This window comes from Taudactylus pleione, unplaced genomic scaffold (genome assembly GCF_031769625.1).
Source record: "Taudactylus pleione unplaced genomic scaffold, aTauple2 ptg000206l, whole genome shotgun sequence".
In the NCBI taxonomy this organism is placed as follows: Eukaryota; Metazoa; Chordata; class Amphibia; order Anura; family Myobatrachidae; genus Taudactylus; species Taudactylus pleione.
Genome location: NW_028284608.1, coordinates 6354848 through 6375241, shown reverse-complemented (window position 1 = coordinate 6375241; position 20394 = coordinate 6354848).

The window sequence follows — 20394 nt, the reverse complement described above, 5'->3', positions numbered from 1 at the left end:
ATAGAGAAAAGACTGCTTTTATTTGTCCATTGGGGTTCTTTGAGTTTTTGATGATGCCGCAAGGAATCAAGGGAGCCCCAGCTACATTTCAGAGGACAATGGACAGAATCGTCGGAGATATGAACTATAGGGAAGGAATAGTTTACCTTGACGACATCATCGTGTTTGGCAGTACTTTGGAGGAACATAACACTCGTTTACTCAAAGTTCTAGATCGGCTAATAGAAGGAGGACTAAAATTGTCAGTGGATAAATGTCATCTGTGTCAATCCTCAGTAAAGTACCTTGGACACGTCGTTAGTCGTAACGGGATAGCTACAGACCCATCCAAGGTCAAGGCAGTAAATAATTGGCCCCATCCTACAAAATTAAAGGAACTGCGGTCATTTTTACGTTTCTGTGGATACTATCGCAGATTTGTGCCACAGTATTCAACCATTGCCAAACCATTAACTGATTTGACAAAAGGTTACCCCCCCTGTGAAGAACACTAAATTAGGAGAGTTGGGAAAGAAAAATAATAGCTCTGAATCATATCACCGGCCTAATGAACCATTTGGAGATCGGTTGACACAGGAATGTGAAGGTGCATTTCTGAAGCTTAAAAGTTGTTTAACTCAAGCACCTGTGTTAGCATATGCAGACCCTAATCTGCCATATACCCTTCACACTGATGCCTCTCAAGGGGGGATAGGGGGAGTACTGTATCAAAAACAACAAGAAGAAATGAGGCCTATCTTTTTCGTCAGTCGGGGACTTTCAAAAAGTGAAAAAAGATATCCCACTCACAAACTAGAGTTTCTAGTGTTAAAGTGGTGTATAGTTGAAAAATTCCATGACTATTTATATGGAGTGTTTTTTGAAGTACTGACTGATAATAACCCATTAACATACATTCAAACCACTGCCCGACTGGATGCAACTGGACACAGGTGGTTATCAGCATTGGCCTTGTACAATTTTAAACTGAAATATAGGCCAGGTATAAACACTATAGATGCTGACTCGCTATCACGAATTCCTAATCAGTCTGCGAGTTTCAATGAGGAGGAGTGGGTAGAAGTTACTGCAGGAGATATAAAAGGAATGTGTCGGATGATGAAAGTGGGAAATGGAGGGCAAGAACTAATTAGCAGTCTAGGTGCAACGGGAGCAGCTATACCACTTTCTTATTGCTGGCTTAGTCTGGTAGAGTTGGAGGGAGTACCAAGAATGAAACATCAGCAATTAACTGAAGAACAACAACATGATCTCAGTATTAGACATGTCATAGCACAGATGCAGATGACCCAGAATACTCACCTTCCAAGTTGCCAACCATGGACACAGGAGGTGCAATTATTATTGCGGCAACGGAAAAACTTAGTTTTAAAAAATGGATTGTTATGCAGGAATGCTAAAACCACAAAGGAAAGCAAATCCCTTCAGATAGTCTTACCAAAGAAACTAGGTCCAGTTATCCTACAGGCATTACATGACAATCATGGACACCTGGGTTTTGAAAAAACCTTAGGACTAATTTCGGATAGATTTTATTGGCCTGAAATGAGGGGTGAGATTGAGAACTATTGTAAGAACTGCAGAAATTGTGTTGTACGTAAATCCTTGCCTACTCGTACAGCTCCTTTAGTAAATATTCAGAGTAATGGACCGATGGATCTGGTGTGCATTGATTATCTGACTTTAGAAGTAGAAAAAGGAAAGAAATGCAACGTACTGATTGTCACTGATCACTTTACCAGGTATGCACAAGCCTATGTAACTCCAAATCAAAAAGCTTTTACAGTAGCAAGAACCCTTTGGGATAAGTTCTTCATACACTATGAACTACCTAACAGAATACATTCGGATCAGGGCAGGGACTTCGAGAGCCGTCTGATAAAGGAACTGTGTTATGTCTGTGGCATTTCCAAATCTAGGACTACTCCGTACCACCCTCAGGGTGATCCCCAGCCGGAGAGATTTAATCGTACTTTGTTAAACATGTTAGGGACTCTAAATCCCTTAGATAAGTACAAATGGAAACAGTTTATAAGTAAATTGGTACATGCGTACAACTGTACCAAGAATGAAGCTACTGGAATGACACCTTACTTTTTGATGTTTGGGAGAGAGGCCAAATTACCAATTGATATGTGTATGGGGATCTCTCCTGGTGGAAGGACTTCTACTTCCCACACTCAGTATGTCCGTGAGTTAAAGAGGAGTTGAATAAAGCATATGATCTAGCTAATGAGACAGCTAGAAAGCTTGGAGAGAAAAACAAAACCTATTATGACAGGAAGGTCAGAGATCAGGAATTATCTCCAGGTGATAGAGTACTCATCAGACATTTAGGACAACCAAAGAAATAAAAAATTGCAAATCGATGGAGAGAAAATCCATAGAGAAATTCTCGGGTCTACCAGTTTACCGGCTTAAGCCTGAGGATGGATCTGATATCATACTTACCTATCATAGACAGCACATACTCCCTATAGGGCGAGATGTACGAATGGATAAATTTGTTAAGGAAGACAAACTCTCCCACTGTAAGTCAGCAAATAGAACGAAGAAACTAGTAGAGGTCCAAAGTAATGACCAGCCACTGGAGGAGGATAGCGAAGGAAATGAGGAGGATGGGAAAGGTCCTGACTGTTACTACAAAGATAGCGTGGATGATAATCTATTACTTTCAGAACCTGAAGGACATAGCTCACATGACCTTTGTTATCCTGATCCCATGGAAGAAGAATTTATTTCTGATAACAATTCTTTTGGAACTAATGAGAAGGATATGGAAGAAAGCATTCTTTATAGTGGAAGGGAAAGTATTTTAGAAAGGCCTAAGAGACAATTAAGGCCCCCTCTTATCTTTACATATGATCAATTAGGGAATCCCAGGAACACTCCTAGAGTTGTAAATCCTAATATTGTACTTTCCAGGCCCTACTTTGGATATCATGAGGAAGGGAGAAGTGAATGCCCTTATGCATAAATAGGAATTTTGTGGTGATCTGTTTAATAATGAGATCACCAGGGGGAGAATGTAGCCATATGAATTTATGGCTAAAAAAAAAATACATGAATATAGGCCAGTGGTACAGGACACACACAAGGGTTAATATATAAATTATCTGAATGCTTAATAGGTTTATACTATAATCATTATAGAGAAATTAATGTAAATAATATAAATGTATGTAATTACATTTCCGTATTGTGAACATATAGGTCTGGAGTATTAGCCAGTGCAGCGGCACGAGGTAGTTTAGAAAGTGCCAGAAATGGCATGAGCTCTGACCAGTGGCAGTTAGGTGGGCCAGTGGCAATTAGGTGCGGTAGGGATGCTCGTGCTGCGGGGGATATAGGGATGCTGGCGCAGCACAGAGTACAGTCTGCAGTTCCCCCAACAGTGCTCATGCTGGGAGTCTCTCTGGCGCTACTTTAGGAGTGAGCGCTAGTAGCGGCAGTGGCAGGGAGCTCCAGCACTGAAGCCAGAGTGGGCATTACCTTTGTGTTTGCCGGAGACAGAGCTGTGTGTTCTGGCTTGGCTCCGGCGGTAAGCGGCAACAGGAAGCCGCATCATCGGAAGGGGCATCCCCTGATCTGAGGTCACGCAGGAGGCGGAGAGAAGGAGAGGCAGACCCTGATGTGTGAGCAGGAGCTGGACATACGCTGACAGTCTGAGAGCTACGGAGTGTAGCCAGCGCCTCAGCAGTTGATACAGTGTAACCCTTTCAGTCCCTGACAGCTATCCAGAGTGGTTGTGAGTACTATAAAACCCCACACCACACTTACAAGCATCATTAGTAAAGCAGACTGGCATAATTTATAAGTATACAGCAGGGGATATATCAGAGAGAATCCCTTTCTTGTCAGCAAGGCACTATGAATTAAGGGATATAATACTGCTATATTCACCTGTATAGCCAACGCAGGAGAAAAGTATCAAATAGAAGAATGATACAATTGTAGCAAGACTTTACACGTCTATAGTACAGTGTGAATTCTGATCTCAAGTTTGGAATTCAGAGTAGGAGTATTGCAGTAGATAAAGCACTGGCTACTACACTCTAGAGACTTATATGTATATCTTTATGTAAGTTACAGAGTCAGAGGATTTTTGTACATATATATAAGCCCTAAAAGGATGCATAAACTTGGATAAATCTGGGGCTCATCCTATAAATTTATTCTTTTGCCTAGGATAATCCTGGATTCTACTCTTTAGGACTAAGACATTTTAGTTGAAGAGACAGGACTCTTGATATAGACTCATCTTCATTTATTCTCTTCACGGAATTGACTAAGATATTTTAACTGTGAATTTTAATTACAGAAATCCATCAGTATAGTTTCATTATAGTATAGCGGATTTATTGCATGGGGAGGGAATGTTCATGGGAATTGTATTGTGATATGACCTGTATATTTATGCGTATATTTTGTGAGGCCTGATATATGATGACAATATATGTATAAAAACAATAACCGTGTATAGAACTACTTACCTTAAGGTATCTGATGGACGTCTTTCATCGGGAAGCTGTGAAAGAAGAAAGGAGACAGGTGTTGATTTAAGTGCAATGTATAAATGTCGATTTATAAGTACTGTGTAAATATTTGAATCCAAACAAAACATTTAATTATACAAATTATATATTAGGGCGATCCTAGGATAGCCCTTATAAAATATCCTAGGTGGAGGCACACAATATAAGGATAAAATATATACATATATAGCTACCATCCTTAGAATTGGTGGGGCTACATATATATCTCTGGTGAAGTTGTACTTGCACTTATAGTTCACTCGCATTACTTATATTAGCTAATTTAATTAGTATTGGATTAGCCATCCCTTGTTATGTGGTAATGTCATATATTTATATTTAACATGTCTCAATATAGTGCTTTAGGGGTCTAGATACTAAGCAGTGTTAGGAGACAGAGTGAAAAGTGATAAGAAAGTGATAAGGTGCCAGCCAATCAGCTCCCAACTGCCATTTTTCAAACACAGCCTGTGAGATGACAGTTGGGAGCTGATTGGCTAGCACCTTATCACTTTCTTATCACTTTTTACTCTGTCTCCTAACACTGCTTAGTAAATAGACCCCTAAGTGTGTAAAGTGTTTTTACTGATTATATGCTAAAGGTTCCTGGATTTCGGGAGAGCCCTTGTTAAATATAGTAAATATTATTTCTATGTGTGTAATCATTGTGTTGGAATTGGGAGCACCTGTCTCTGCTGAGTGCGTAGGTCAGACAGCACCACCACACTAGAGTGTCACAATAGCCTGACGGGCGCAGCCCTGCGCCATGCCTGAAAAATACTCACCGCCGGCCGGAAAACACTGCCCTCCTCCCACCCGCTGGCGTTATTGATATACGCAGAGGGGGAGGGAGCGGGGGGAGGGAAAGGGCAGCAGCACAGGACGGCGCTCAGCTTAGTGCCGGCCCTGTACACACATTAAAAAACCCCTGGGCTTTCTTGCCTTTTTTCTATTGACTCATAATAAGAGCGCTGAAGATGCATGTTGGAGGAATAGCAAATTACTGTTTTAATAACAAGTTACTGTTTTAATCACTTTAAAATAAGCTGATGCTGAAGTATTGAATACTTGTATGTGTGATTTTAGTTATTGTATATATTTTTAGATCTATATATTATTTAGCCATTTAATATGTTTTATATGTATAATGGATTTTATATATGCATATATTGGTATTTAATCTGTACACTCCATAGATTTGTATCAGCAAAGCAATAATGATTTCTATGCTATCTCTGTGATGTTGGCATTCCATCTATTTTGATTGCTGCTCCAGATATTACCCTTTTATCACCAGACAGTAATCCTTTTGGTGCTTAGCATTTGTACATCATAAGCCAGGGACTCAAGGAGACGGAGGGCGGGATGCATGACGCATCGCAGGCGAGATACGTTGCATTCTGCCAGTCTTCGCATGCATGCCGGTATGCCTGATGATCACCGCAAAAGGCCGTCGGTAAGAGTGGCCCTTTGCGATGGAGAGACTTCCGGGCCTATGAACCAGAAGCCCCTCTGGCGTCCTTCAGCGCATGCGCAGAAGGATGCATGCGCCGCGGGGTGGTACTAAGAGGGATCCGATTGGATCCCTCTATCAGCACTCTCCCGATAGAAGCCCAGAGGAGTGCATCACAATTCGGGGCTTGGTACATATGAGAAATGCGATTAAACCCTCATTATGGGGGTTTGACCCCATTTTTCCCCTTCCTGCATCCCGCCCGGAATCTCTTCGGGTAGTGGCATCCCTCCCCGCGGTGACACTCGGTGCGGGAAGGGCAGTAGTGCGGCAGCGAAGACGCGCACCGGTAAAAAAGGGGAGTTGCCTCGTGGGTAGGAGGCGTGGCCTCACAGCCCAAACCCCTGTTGTTCCTGGAAGTGCGGACTGCCCCCAGGGACCACTCTGTGTGCAGTGCCGGCTCCCTCACTGAGTCAGGAGCCGAGTGCTGCAGGTAATGCTACAGAGTCGGCACTTTGGCACAATCAATGTAGTCAAGAATAAATTCACTGTTTTTCATATTATGGGGAAACAGGATGAATATAGTCAAAAGGGGCATCACTTATATATCAAGGGAAGAAGGGGGCCTGAGCATGGTTAACTCTGTGGTTTTTTTTTTACTTTTTTAAAGCTAAACCTTGGGAGTCTTTTTTGGAGACCCCCCCTTGATGCGTAGAGGGTTTCAAGGAATGGGTGTTGCCCTTCCTCAAATATTGGATGGAGGGTGCTCGAGCCAAGACCCTTTGAGTTAGCATGGATACCTCCCGATCAACACGATCCTGTGCCTGAAAGTAACAAGACGGTGGGGGCTGGAGGTGGGCGATGTAAGAAACTCAACCGGAAGAGAGTTGGGGTTGAGCATTCTGCTGGCCTACTTCCATGTTCCGCTGTCACCGAAAGACTGCCCGGGTGACATGTGTTAAGAGGGGCTGACTCTGATTAATTCTCAGAGTATCCCCCTGAAGTTTAGAGAAAATTGCCTGGCTCTCCATCCATGGAAGGCTCTATGTGAGAGGGAACCAAAGGTGTAGAAGTGTCGATGATCATGGTTGTCCACAGGAGGAGTGTCAAGGGGAGGAGGAGACCAAGGATCACTTCTTCCGTGAGTGTCCTTTTAAAATAAAGGTTTATAAAGCAGTTTCTAAAGCCTTACATATCCCGTGTTTTTTGGGCTGAGTTACTCTGAATGGGCTTATGGAGCATTCAAGGGGTATGGAAAGTTTGATTTGAGCACCATTTTTCTAGTTAGTTTAGCGGTTCGGTTTTGCACGTGCAATGCACAGTGTCAGATTGGCATGCCCTCCCCTGTAAGGCGGTGGTGGGGGAAATTCTGGTGAAAAGTATGTTGGATATTGACAAGAAAAGGATGGATGCTGTCAGTTGGTCCAGATTATGGTGCCATCTAAAGCCCCCTTGGGTGGGTGGCGGAAGTCCTTTCCTTGTTGATCCTGTCACAAGGGGGTTCAGTAAATTATAAAGAACTGGTTTGCATACATTTAAAAGCTGTACTTATGTTTCCACTACTTAAGGGTTATTTTAGGTTGATGGAATGTTGGGAGAGGTGGGATGTGTGGGGGTTTTTTGTTTTGCTGCGGAGTATTGTGTATGGGTAGTTTTAGGCAGGGGCACCGAGAGGGGGGGGAGCGGGTACAGATTACCCGGGCCCGGGCTTTCTGAGGGGCCCAGCGGGGGCCCGGGTCCGGCGCCGCCCCCCCCCCTCACAGCAGCCCAGCACACAGCGTGTGCTGAGCTGCAGTTGGAGACTGATCGTGGCTGCTGAGCAGCAGCCACAGCAGTCTCCTAAGCCTGTGCGGGGGAGTGATCACACTGATCGTGCCCCCCCTGGCTTTGCGCTGGGCTGAGGGGGCTCAGAGCGCCCCCCCCTCCCCAGCGCGCAGCGCTGCAAATCTTTTTTTTTTGCTGTTTTCCCCTCTTGGCAAGGGGGCGTGGCCACGCCTACCATTATTAGGCCACATCCCCCCATTACCGGGGCCCGCCACGGCTCTTGGCGGGCCTGGTTTTAGGAGCTGACGTGTGACTATCCACAAAGCAGTTATGTTATTGTGCAATAATATATATTATGTATATATGTATTATATGGATTTTATGTTATAATTTACTTTACATTGTTGCAATCTTCTCTTTTAACAAACAAAGACACCCGGTGCAGCCCGCACACCCCTTGTGACACCACTGTCTTTGGAGAACACTGCCCCTCCACCACTCCTCTCCAACCAGTGGTTCTCCTATACTGAGGATTAAATTTTGCCTGTTTGTTAGCACGGTGGTTACCAAACTCCTCCATTACAGTCCACGTTTTAAGGATATCCATGCTTGAGCACAGGTGACTTAGTACTTCAGTCAATTTGATTTAACCATCTGGACTCAAGCATGGATATCCTTAAAACCTGGACTGTAATGGCAGAGATTGGGAACTACTGAGTTAGTATCATCAGCCTGTAAATGATCTATTGAGTCATATTCACTAGTAGGCCGTCTGCACCTGACAGGATGGGACCACACATCTCAATGAGAAGAGCGAACAAGACCTGGACAGTCTACCACTGTCAGCGCTACTCTCCTGCGCTCGTGTGCGTGTCACTGTTCATGGGTCCCGGCGTACGCACTGCGCCCCCTATGGGACGGTGGGCCCCTGTGCGGCTGCTCTGCTTGAATGTCCCTTGAGCCCTATCAATATATGATGTCTATTAAATGTGGGGGCTATTAAGTTAATGTCAAGACTCATTGCCTGGTTATTAAATTTGAATGTAATTTTTTTGCAATAAAATTTTGGGAACATAAGTAATTTTATTAAATGCAAAAGCTTTTAATTTAATTTGAGGCACACCGTAGATGAATTCTGTTTATTGAATTATTCACCAATCTGCTTCTAGCTGCGATCTATCAAGCAGGGGCGTATCTACCTATTGCCCAGGATGGCACTCACCAGGGGCGCCGACCAAAGGGGGGGCGCCACCCGGGAGTGCCACCAGTAGCCAAGGGGTGGACAAGTCCCTCGGCCCCACAAGTGTAGGGTAGACCGCAGTGAGAGCGGTCTGCCCTACACAGTTTACAAACACGCAGCCGCTGCCGCCGGCTGTGTGTTTGTAATAGCAGCCAGCTAATGAGGATCAGACAGACTCTCATTAGCTGCTGCACCGTCCGCGGAGGGAGCCGGCTGGAGCTCACTAATGAGCTCCGTCTTCCGGCTCCCTCTGCAGCACGTGATGGGAGAGACGTGATGATGTATGATGTTTCTCCCATGCAGGAGAAGAGCGGGCGGGACTGAGCGGACAGCGGTGGTCGCGTCAGGAGCGAGGATCAGGTAAGTTTTTTTTTTATCTTTGTGTGTGTGTAGGGGGGGCACTGAAATAGGGGGTGGCCGCTACTAGTGGCAATTTATGGGGGGTGCCCACGACAGGGGGCTCTGTATAGGGGTGGCCACTACTTGGGGCACTCTATAGGGGAGGCCACTAGTGGGGGCAATTTAGGGGGGTGGCCACTACTGGGGGCACTCTATAGGGGTGGCCACTACTGGGGGCACTCTATAGGGGTGGCCACTACTGGGGGCACTGAAATATGGGGTGGCCGCTACTGGGGGCACTTTATGGGGGGGTGCCTGCTACTGGGGGCTCTGTATATGGGTGGGCACTACTATGGACAATTTGGGGGGGGTGGCCACTACTGGGGGCACTGAATTAGGGGGTGGCCGCTGCTGGGGCACTTTATGGGGGGGGTGCCTGCTACTGGGGGCTCTGTATAAGGGTGGTCACTACTGGGGACAATTTAGGGGGGTGGCCACTACTGGGGGCACTGTATAGGGGTGACCACTACTGGGGGCACTGTATAGGGGTGGCCACTACTGGGGGTAATTTAGGGGGGTGGCCACTACTAGGGGGAATTTAGGGGGTGGCCACTACTGGTGGCACTGTAAAGGGGGGACTACTACTGGGGACACTGTATAGGGGGGCTACTAACGGGGGCAATGCAGCGTAGGGGGATTGCTACTGGAGGGTTACTACTGAGGGCACTGCATAGGGGGGGCGCCAGTCCATTACATTGCCAGGAGCGCTTGGATTCCTAGATACACCCCTGCTATCAAGTACATTCTATAAAATGAGAGCTAGAAGCTAATTGGTTGTTAAGGGTACCTGTCTTCTTTAGAAGGTTTGATACACCTCACCCAGAGGGGGAGAGTGGGACAAATAGGTGTGCATTGTGTTAACTATTTGAAGGACTATTTACCATATGTACGTATATTTGAATAGGTAAAAGAGAAAGAGCAAATAATGTGATAAATTAAAAAATTGGATGGAGCAATAGGAGTCTCCTTCCTGGGACCCCATGATATAATAATCTGGCTCTGCTTGGCAGACTTAACTCTAGAGCAGTGTTGGCTTACCTTGACACTCCAGCTGTTGTGGAACTATATATCCCAGCATTCCCTGCCACAGTTTTAGCATGCCCTAATAGCAAAACTGTAGCAGTGCATGCTGGGTTATGTAGTTCCATAACAGCTGGAGTGTCAAGGTTAGCCAACACTGCTCTAGAGCATGGTTATTCAACATACAGCCCTCCAGCTGGTGTGAAACTACACATCCCAGCTTGCCCAGCCACAGTTTTAGCATGCACTATCTGTGCTCACAGTTATATGATAGCTCAAAAATCATATTTCATGGTAGAATTATGTCTGGCTAATTTCATCTGTGAACATTATAGTAAAGAATAAGAAATGTAATACATTTTCAACAAAAACAAAAGAAGAAGTTACCTTCTTTTTGAAATTTGAGACCGGCAATTGTGGCTCTTTCATTTCCAAGACAGGATAAAGGGAAAAGAATAATCTGACTCATAATTGTAAGTATTGTTATTGTCTCCTTCTCAATGAGCCGTATACTCTCGGGGAAGATATTAGTTTTAATTACTTGTCAGCATTCAAAATAAGATGTCTTACAAATTTCTCTGGCGGAAATACGTCTCAGCTTAAAATAGCAACAATTAGGAAAAAAGTTTATATTTTACAATCTCATTGTAATAGAGATGTGCGCAGACCCTCGTGTTTTGGTTTTGGCAAAACCACCCTCAAGTGTTTTGGTTCAGATTCGGGTTTGGTTCTTTTTTGGATTTTTTTAAAAATAATTAAAGATTGATAAAAAAAACATCTAAAGTCATGCCATTTGGACCTGTTTACATGCAATCCATATCCCGAGATCGTTTTTTAATTCTGAGTTCCAAACTGACAGCGGACCCAATCCGGGACTCAGGGCCTGATTCAGACCCATTCGCAAGCGCATAGCGCTCGCAAGCGGGTCGATGGTGTGTCAGTGCACATGCTCGGCGTGCGCACTGCACGAGCGCGAGCCCCAGAACGAGAGCAAAAAGCACTCGCTGCGGCGCTCGCATCCAAAAGGGGCGGCTGTCGATGTTGATTGACAGCTTGTCCCATTTTGGAGGCAGGCAGGGGGGGTGGCTGGCCAAATGGAGGCGTTCCCGAAGGAACGCCTGTCGTTTGGGGGCAGCCCCACTGACATCACGAGAGATGTCAGTGGTGAGCTTCCAGCTCTATTAGAACCGAAATCACAGTGGGGCTTGCGGGAATGAGACCCTACCACAAGGGTCTCATCACAAGCCCGGTGGGCGCGACCATCACGACCATTACCTGGCAGCTCGCAAAAGCTGTGGGTGGTCACCCACAGCTATGCGAGCGGCCAGGAGGCCGGTTTTAAAAAAAAAAAAACGGCCGCCATGATTCAAAGTGAGCGCTCGCTTTTTGCGAGTGGCTCTGAAGCAGGCCCTCAGTTCCACTCAAAACCCCAAAGTGATTTCAAACTGGGACTTGACTCGACTGGAACCTTTAAGTTCGGTTTTGTTAGTATTTCAGGAATTCCAAACTGCACATCTCTAATTATTGTATCCAAGTTGCTTAGCTAGTGATCTACTTGAATTAGATTAAAGATATTTGTTTTATCACCCCATGTTTATGGTATCATGGCTTTTCATACCATACATTGACATACTTTTTAACCCCACAAAACCCAATAGTCCCTATCTTTTTTGGGAGGAATTTTTCCAACAACTAATGAAATAAGAGTTAATGAATCACAATCAAAGACGGACATCAGGGATATAAATGAATGTCCAATGAACGCTGTGGTGGTGATTCTGAGACAGACGCAGGTAAAACATCAGGTGCTAGTGTCCAATATTTTAGCTCTGTACAGATGTACTGTGCGTGCATCCTGTTGTTTATCGCTGGGAGATGCAGTGGGGGATGCATGAAGATCTAGCAATTTTGATAGGTGTTTCTGGATGGTAGTGGGGGTTGGGAGGCATTTCTAGCGGCTGAGGCTCCTGGTGCGAACAGACAAAATGTGCCCCCAACAAGAATAACACATTAAGAATGTACGCACCACTGGAAAGGGGGCATGGTCTCGTAATATTATTAGCTAAATGACATTAACATAACCATATGATTAGGGACAGCAAATCTAACTGCTGTTTTCCTGATTCATGTTTTAAGCCACACCATCAGTCCCTTCCCACCCCCCACACAGGAAAAAAAGCACATTGCTCCCCACAGAAGAAACCATATTGCTCCCCCATAGAATATACCACATTGCTCCCCCACAGAATATACCACATTGCTCCCCACAGAATATACCACATTGCTCCCCCACAGAATATACCACATTGCTCCCCATAGAATATACAACATTGCTCCTCCATAGAATATACCACATTGCTCTGACACAGAATAAACCACATTGCCCCCTCCACAGAATATACCATATTGCTCCCCACAGAATATACCACACTGTTCCCCCACAGAATATACAACATTGCTACCCCACAGAATATACCACATTGCTACCCCACAGCATATACCACATTGCTCCCCAACAGAATATACCACATTGCTCCCCCCCACACAATATACCACATTGCTCCCTTCACAGAATATACCACATTGCTCCCCCCACAGAATATACCACATTGTTCCCCAACAGAAAATACCACATTGGTCCCCCATAGAAAATACAACATTGCTCCCCACAGAATATACCACATTGCTCTCCCCCACAGAATATACCACATTGCTCCCCCACAGAATATGCCACATTTCTCCCCACACACAGAATATACCACATTGGTCCCCCCACAGAATATACCACATTGCTCCCTCCCACAGAATATGCCACATTGCTCCCCCACAGAATATACCACATTGATCCCCCACAGAATATACCACATTGCTCCCCCCCACAGAATATGCCACATTGTTCCCCCACAGAATATACCATATTGATCCCCCACATAATATACCACATTGCTTCCCCCCACAGAATATACCACATTGCTCCCTCACAGAATATACCACATTGCTCCCCACAGAATTTACCACATTGCTCTGCAACAGAATAAACCACATTGCCCCCTCCACAGAATATACCACATTGCTCCCCACAGAATATAGGCCCTGATTCAGAGCCGGACGCTCTGACCAGAGCGCTCGCTCTGAATCAGGGCCCACCTCCATAATTATGGAGCGTCCTCCTGGACGCTTGTATAGCTGTGGGTCACCACCCACACCCTATTCGAGCGTGCAGGATGATGGTCGCGATGGTCTTGACCATCGCGACCATCGCCAGTGCGAGCAGAAGCCTGCGGTTGAGTTTCTCAACCGCAAGGCCAGGAGTGATTTGGGCTCTATCAGAGCCAAAATCACTCCCACTGACATCACTAGTGATGTCAGTGGGGCCGGCTTCTGACGGTAGGCGTTCCCTTGGGAACGCCTCCGTCTGGCAGGCACGCCCCCGGCACGCCAACCAAAGGGGGCGTGCTGTCAATCAACATCGACAGCACGCCCCCTTTGATCAGACACTACGAGCGAAGGAAAGTCATTCGCTCGTTGCGTCTCGCGCATGCGCACGACGGAGCTCCCTCCGTCGTGCGCATGCGCAGTGCACACCATCGACCCACTTGCGAGCGGACAGCCGCTCGCGAGTGGGTCTGAATCAGGCCCATACTACATTGCTCCCCACACACAGAATATACCACATTGCTCCACCACAGAATATACCACATTGATCCCCCACAGCATATACCACATTGCTCCCCACAGAATATACCACACTGCTCCCCACAGAATATACCACATTGCCCCTTAAACAGAATATACCACAGAGCTCCTCACAGAATATACCACATTGCTCCCCCATAGAATATAAAACATTGCTACCCACAGAATATACCACATTGCTCCCCAACAGAATATACCACATTGCTCCCCCCCACACAATATACCACATTGCTCCCTTCACAGAATATACCACATTGCTCCCCCCCCACAGAATATACCACATTGCTCCCCCACAGAATATACCACATTGGTCCCCCATAGAATATACAACATTGCTCCCCACAGAATATACCACATTGCTCCCCCTCACAGAATATACCACATTCCTCCCCCACAGAATATACCACATTGCTCCCCACAAACAGAATATACCACATTGCCCTCCCCCCCACAGAATATACCACATTGCTACCCCACAGAATATACCACATTGCTCCCCCACAGAATATACAGCATTGCTCCCTCCACAGATATACCACATTACTCCCCCCACAGAATATACCACATTGCTCACCCACAGAATATACCACATTGCTCCCCATAGCATATACAACAATGCTCCTCTATAGAATATACCACATTGCTCCGCCACAGAATAAACCACATTGCCCCCTACGCAGAATATACCACATTGCTCCCCACAGAATATACCACACTTTTCCCCCACAGAATATACCACATTGCCCCCCCCTACAGACTATACCACATTGCTCCCCCCCACAGAATATACAACATTGCTCCCCCACAGAATATACCATATTGTTCCCCCACAGAATATACCACACTGCTCCCCCCTACAGACTATACCACATTGTTCCCCCCCACAGAATATACCACATTGCTCCCCCACAGAATATACCACATTGCTCCCCCACAGCATATACCACATTGCCCCCCCACAGAATATACCACATTGCTCCCCACAGGATATACCACATTGCTCCCCCACAGAATATACCACATTGCTCCCCCCCACACAATATACCACATTGCTCCCTTCACAGAATATACCACATTGCTCCCCCCACAGAATATACCACTTTGTTCCCCAACAGAAAATACCACATTGGTCCCCCATAGAAAATACAACATTGCTCCCAACAGAATATACCACATTGCTCCAACCCACATAATATACCACATTGCTCCCCCACAGAATATGCCACATTTCTCCCCACACACAGAATATACCACATTGGTCCCCCACAGAATATACCACATTGCTCCCCCCCACAGAATATGCCACATTGCTCCCCCACAGAATATACCACATTGATCCCCCACAGAATATACCACATTGCTCCCCCCCACAGAATATGCCACATTGCTCCCCCACAGAATATACCATATTGATCCTCCACATAATATACCACATTGCTTCCCCCCACAGAATATACCACATTGCTCCCTCACAGAATATACCACATTGCTCCACACAGAATTTACCACATTGCTCTGCCACAGAATAAAACACATTGGGCCTGATTCAGACCCACTCGCGAGCGGCTGTCCGCTCGCAAGTGGGTCGATGTTGTGCACTGCGCATGCACACGACGGCGGGAGCTCCGTCGTGCGCATGCGCCAGACGCGACGAGCGAAGGACTTTCCTTCGCTCGTTGTGTCTGATCAAAGGGGGCGTGCTGTCGATGTTGATTGAAAACCTCAACCGCAGGCTCCGGCTCGCAGTGGCGATGGTCGCGATGGTCAAGACCATCGCGGCCATCAAACTGCGTGCTCGTATAGGCTGTGGGTGGTGACCCACAGCTATACGAGCGTCCAGGAGGACGCTCCATAATTATGGAGGCCGGCCCTCATTCAGATCGTGCGCTCTGCTCAGAGCGTACAGCTCTGAATGAGGGCCATTGCCCCCTCCAAGGAATATACCACATTGCTCCCCACAGAATATACTACATTGCTCCCCACACACAGAATATACCACATTGCTCCCCCACAGAATATACCACATTGATCTCCCACAGCATATACCACATTGCTCCCCACAGAATATACCACATTGCCCCCTAAACAGAATATACCACAGAGCTCCCCCCCAGAATATACCACATTGCTCCCCACAGAAGAAAGCACATTGCTCCCCACAGAAGAAAATAAACTACACTTAGCTTCTGTATCATTGGCTGATCAGAGCTACAGCTTGCAGACGGGCATACGGGTGGAAGGATGGTATGGACGGGTGGGCAGGCAGGCAGTGAGTCGGTAGGGCAGGCAGGCAGTGAGTTGGGCAGGCATGCAGTGAGTGAGCCCCATGCCCTGCCGGCGGTGGCATCTCTCCAAGTCCCACTCTCAGCTGGGCAATGGCACCCGGCCAGGATCCTCTGTGCAGTTGCTCAATGTGACGTTGTGATGTCACAACACAGCCACATCATACGATTGGAGGGGGCAAGCCGACACAGGGAGCTGTGAGAGCGGCCGCTGTGCAGCAGCCACTCCAGCTTTGTGTTATTATTGCCAGGTAGCTGAGGGTCAGAGGCGGAGCACCCTGTGCAATTGCACGGGTTGCCCACCCCTAGAAACAACCCTGGGTGTGGCTCCAAGTAGCAGGTGTGTCGGGGCATGTTGGTGTCAGTGGTGGTGTCGGTGTGTTGATGCAGTCCCACTGACACCGGTGGTCATGGTAAGTTGGACATTCTGCACAATGTCCGATGGTCGGCGGAATCCCACCACAGCCTTTGGGCATCTCAATAGGACTTCCATCGGCAACATCATGTTATATCCTGATTAAACCTTGGTACAATCCTGCCTATAAACCTCTAGACAATCCTGCCTATAAACTTCTAAACATAGATGGCACTAGCGCTATGACCAGTCGCACACCCCAATAAATGCTCTCAGACTTTGGCACTTGTGGTCCAACGCACAAAAGTTATTATTCAAGAAAAGTACAGATAGTTACATGCTGTGATCTAATATAATAAGCGCAAATAAATCATACAGACCCATACAGTTGTTATATACGTACCCGCTCTGGCCCCAGATACTGGCATCAGCATTAGAAACGCAGTTAACAGCACAGCAAGAAGACTCCAGACTGGGGTCAGGGAGCGCACATATATACCCTTTCAGGAATTGGCAATACAATGGACATGAGCTGGTATTATTTAATTGGTTCTTCTTCTTTGGTCTTCTGTTACGACATTTGCCCTGATTCAGAGCCGGACGCTCTGACCAGAGCGCTCGCTCTGAATCACGGCCCACCTCCATAAATATGGAGCGTCCTCCTGGACGCTTGTATAGCTGTGGGTCACCACCCACAGCCTATACGAGCGTGCAGGATGATGGTCGCGATGGTCTTGACCATCGCGACCATCGCCAGAGCGAGCAGAAGCCTGCGGTTGAGTTTTTCAACCGCAAGGCCAGGAGTGATTTTGGCTCTATCAGAGCCAAAATCACTCCCACTGACATCACTAGTGATGTCAGTGGGGCCGGCTTCTGACGGTAGGTGTTCCCTTGGGAACGCCTCCGTCTGGGAGGCACGCCCCCGGCACACCCACCAAAGGGGGCGTGCTATCAATCAACATTGACAGCACGACCCCTTTGATCAGACAAAACGAGCAAAGGAAAGTCCTTCACTCGTCGCGTCTCGCGCATGCGCACGACGGAGCTCCCTCCGTCGTGCGCATGCGCAGTGCACACCATCGACCCACTTGCGAGCGGACAGCCACTCGCGAGTGGGTCTGAATCAGGCCCATAGTTCATTGGTCTGTTTGTACTTGAGAAGTTCAGCCTCCCAGTGGCTCTTTGTGTACTTTTTCCTGCCACATAACTAAGCAATGAACACTTCATACATTGTACATTCTATCACCTAAATCCCTATAGTTCATAACTTGCAGATGCTTGTAGCGATATCCCCACCGATAGTACCGGAGATCTGAAAATACACAGCGGATCAGAATGGCACCAAACATGATCTACTTATTATGTACTAAACCATAAATATTATATAACATGCACTTCACATCATTGCAAATATAAATAACACTTTGGTAAATAACCTTTATTAATGCGGAACCTTTTTTTATGTAATTTTGTAATATGTGAGCATTAGGAATATGAGGAATGGACGCTAGTTAGCGCTGTGTGGGTATGCATTCATGTGTATGAAATAGCAACTGTATATATATATCTCTCTCTATGAATTTCTTGGTTTTGACATTATTTGTCTGGATTTACAAAAATGACAGGCAATGGGGTTTACACAGATGATCAAACGATGTCTAATGAAATCACAAAGGCAAGGCAAATTCGTTTAAGCCTCATACATAAATACACTGGTTTATTTAACTTAAACCACATCAGATACTAACGGCCTACAATGGCTATCGATAGCTTAAATGCCTAACAATGGTTTCCTAATTCACTCTGTCTGAGTATATCAATGTCTGTATTGTGGTTCAATTTTCATAGGCATACTGTTCTGTGTGCAGAGCAAATGCTCACTGTATCTTTGTTTATTCTTCAATCACTTGTCACAGACAAATCCACAAAACCCGTCTTGTCAACCCTGAATGTTTAATGTAAGGATTTTATTTTCGTTATAGCTAAAAAATGGCGTTTTGCGACTAGTGGTAAAATGGCATCTAGTTTGCCATTCGCAAGATGGCGTCGTGCAGATTCAGATTGTAAACAGATTCTGTCTTAGTCAATTATCTGGCTTCGACAGTCCACCCTTTGATAGCCAATCAAATGCTATCACAACCTATTTTCAATCTGTTTAGCCATGCATGAGAATATACCGTTTAATGTTATTATGGTATGACACAGTTTGGTCATATGAACCATTAGATAATGCATCTCAAGGAGGGTAAAACAACCCTTATATGCCATCTGCAGATCCTCAAGGGATCATTGGCAGGATGTGGGAACTCATCTTGCCTATAAGGGAAGTTTGGAAAGGGGGATTGGGACTGCATTACCTAAGATGACTTAAAATAACATAAACGATATATTTATGCACAACCACACAAATTCAGATTACATTGTCATACAGTACATTCTAACTCAGGATTATAATACAGTATTTCCTTAATACTGGTATCCATATCTCTTAACAATTTATTGTACTAAAATTGGTCAGACACTCCCCTGATTTGGTGTAACACTCCTCCTCTCGATTCCACTCCATTAACACCAGCATCAGCTCCCATCTCCTCTATCTGTCCTCCATCACAGAAACTGGAAATCCCCAGACAAACCAAGATGATGGAAACTCTGGAAGAAAAATACAAAAATGAACATAGCAGAACAATCCCTTGCTGCAACACTGATCTACATTTTTTTTTTCAGCTCAGATATCTCACTGCCACCTTTTTAATCATCCCGGAACAGGTTCGCAATTGCCAGATCCTCATTATCTGCCTCGACTTCGCCCTGTATCTCCACCGGTTTATTAACCTTCCTGCAGTGAGTGGAATGGACCCAGGTATCTCTCTCGGCCACCTTCAAGGATGTGGTACTCATCAACAACACCTGTTACGGACCTTCCCATTGATCTATCAGACAACCTGAGCGTAAAATTTTTTGGATCATAACAAATTCTCCAGGTTTGACATCATGACAGTTTGTCTCTGGCATATCAGGTGCCAATAATATCAGTTTCTTCTGCTACTGCTTTAACTGTTTACTCATTGTTATAAGATACTTTACAGTGACCTCATTGTTACTTTTCAGGTCTTCCTGTGGACTTACAATTAAATGACGTTGTCTACCAAACAGTATTTCAAAGGGGGACAGATTAAGAGGAGGCCTAGGAGTGGTCCTTATGCTATGTAGGACCAATGGTAGTGTTTCTTGCCATCCAAGTCCAGTTTCAGCCATGATCTTAATTTATTTTTAATAGCGCCGTTCACTCTCTCCACATTGGCACTGGCCTGGGGTCGATATGGGGTGTGAAGTTTACTATTAATACCCATCAACTTACACATAGTCTGGAAGACGTCACTGGTGAAATGGGTACCCCTATCACTTTCAATAATTCTGGGTATACCGTATCTGCATACAAATTCCTGTGCAAATTTTTTAGCAGTAAACACAGCAGTATTAGAGGCAGCTGGATAGGCCTCTACCCAATTAGAGAATACATCTGTACAAACTCTTACATACTTGAGATTCCTGCAGGGTGGTAATTGGATGAAATCAATTTGTATCATCTGAAAAGGTCCGTCTGTTGGGGGGATGTGGGATGGCTCAGTTGGTATCGTTTTTCCAAC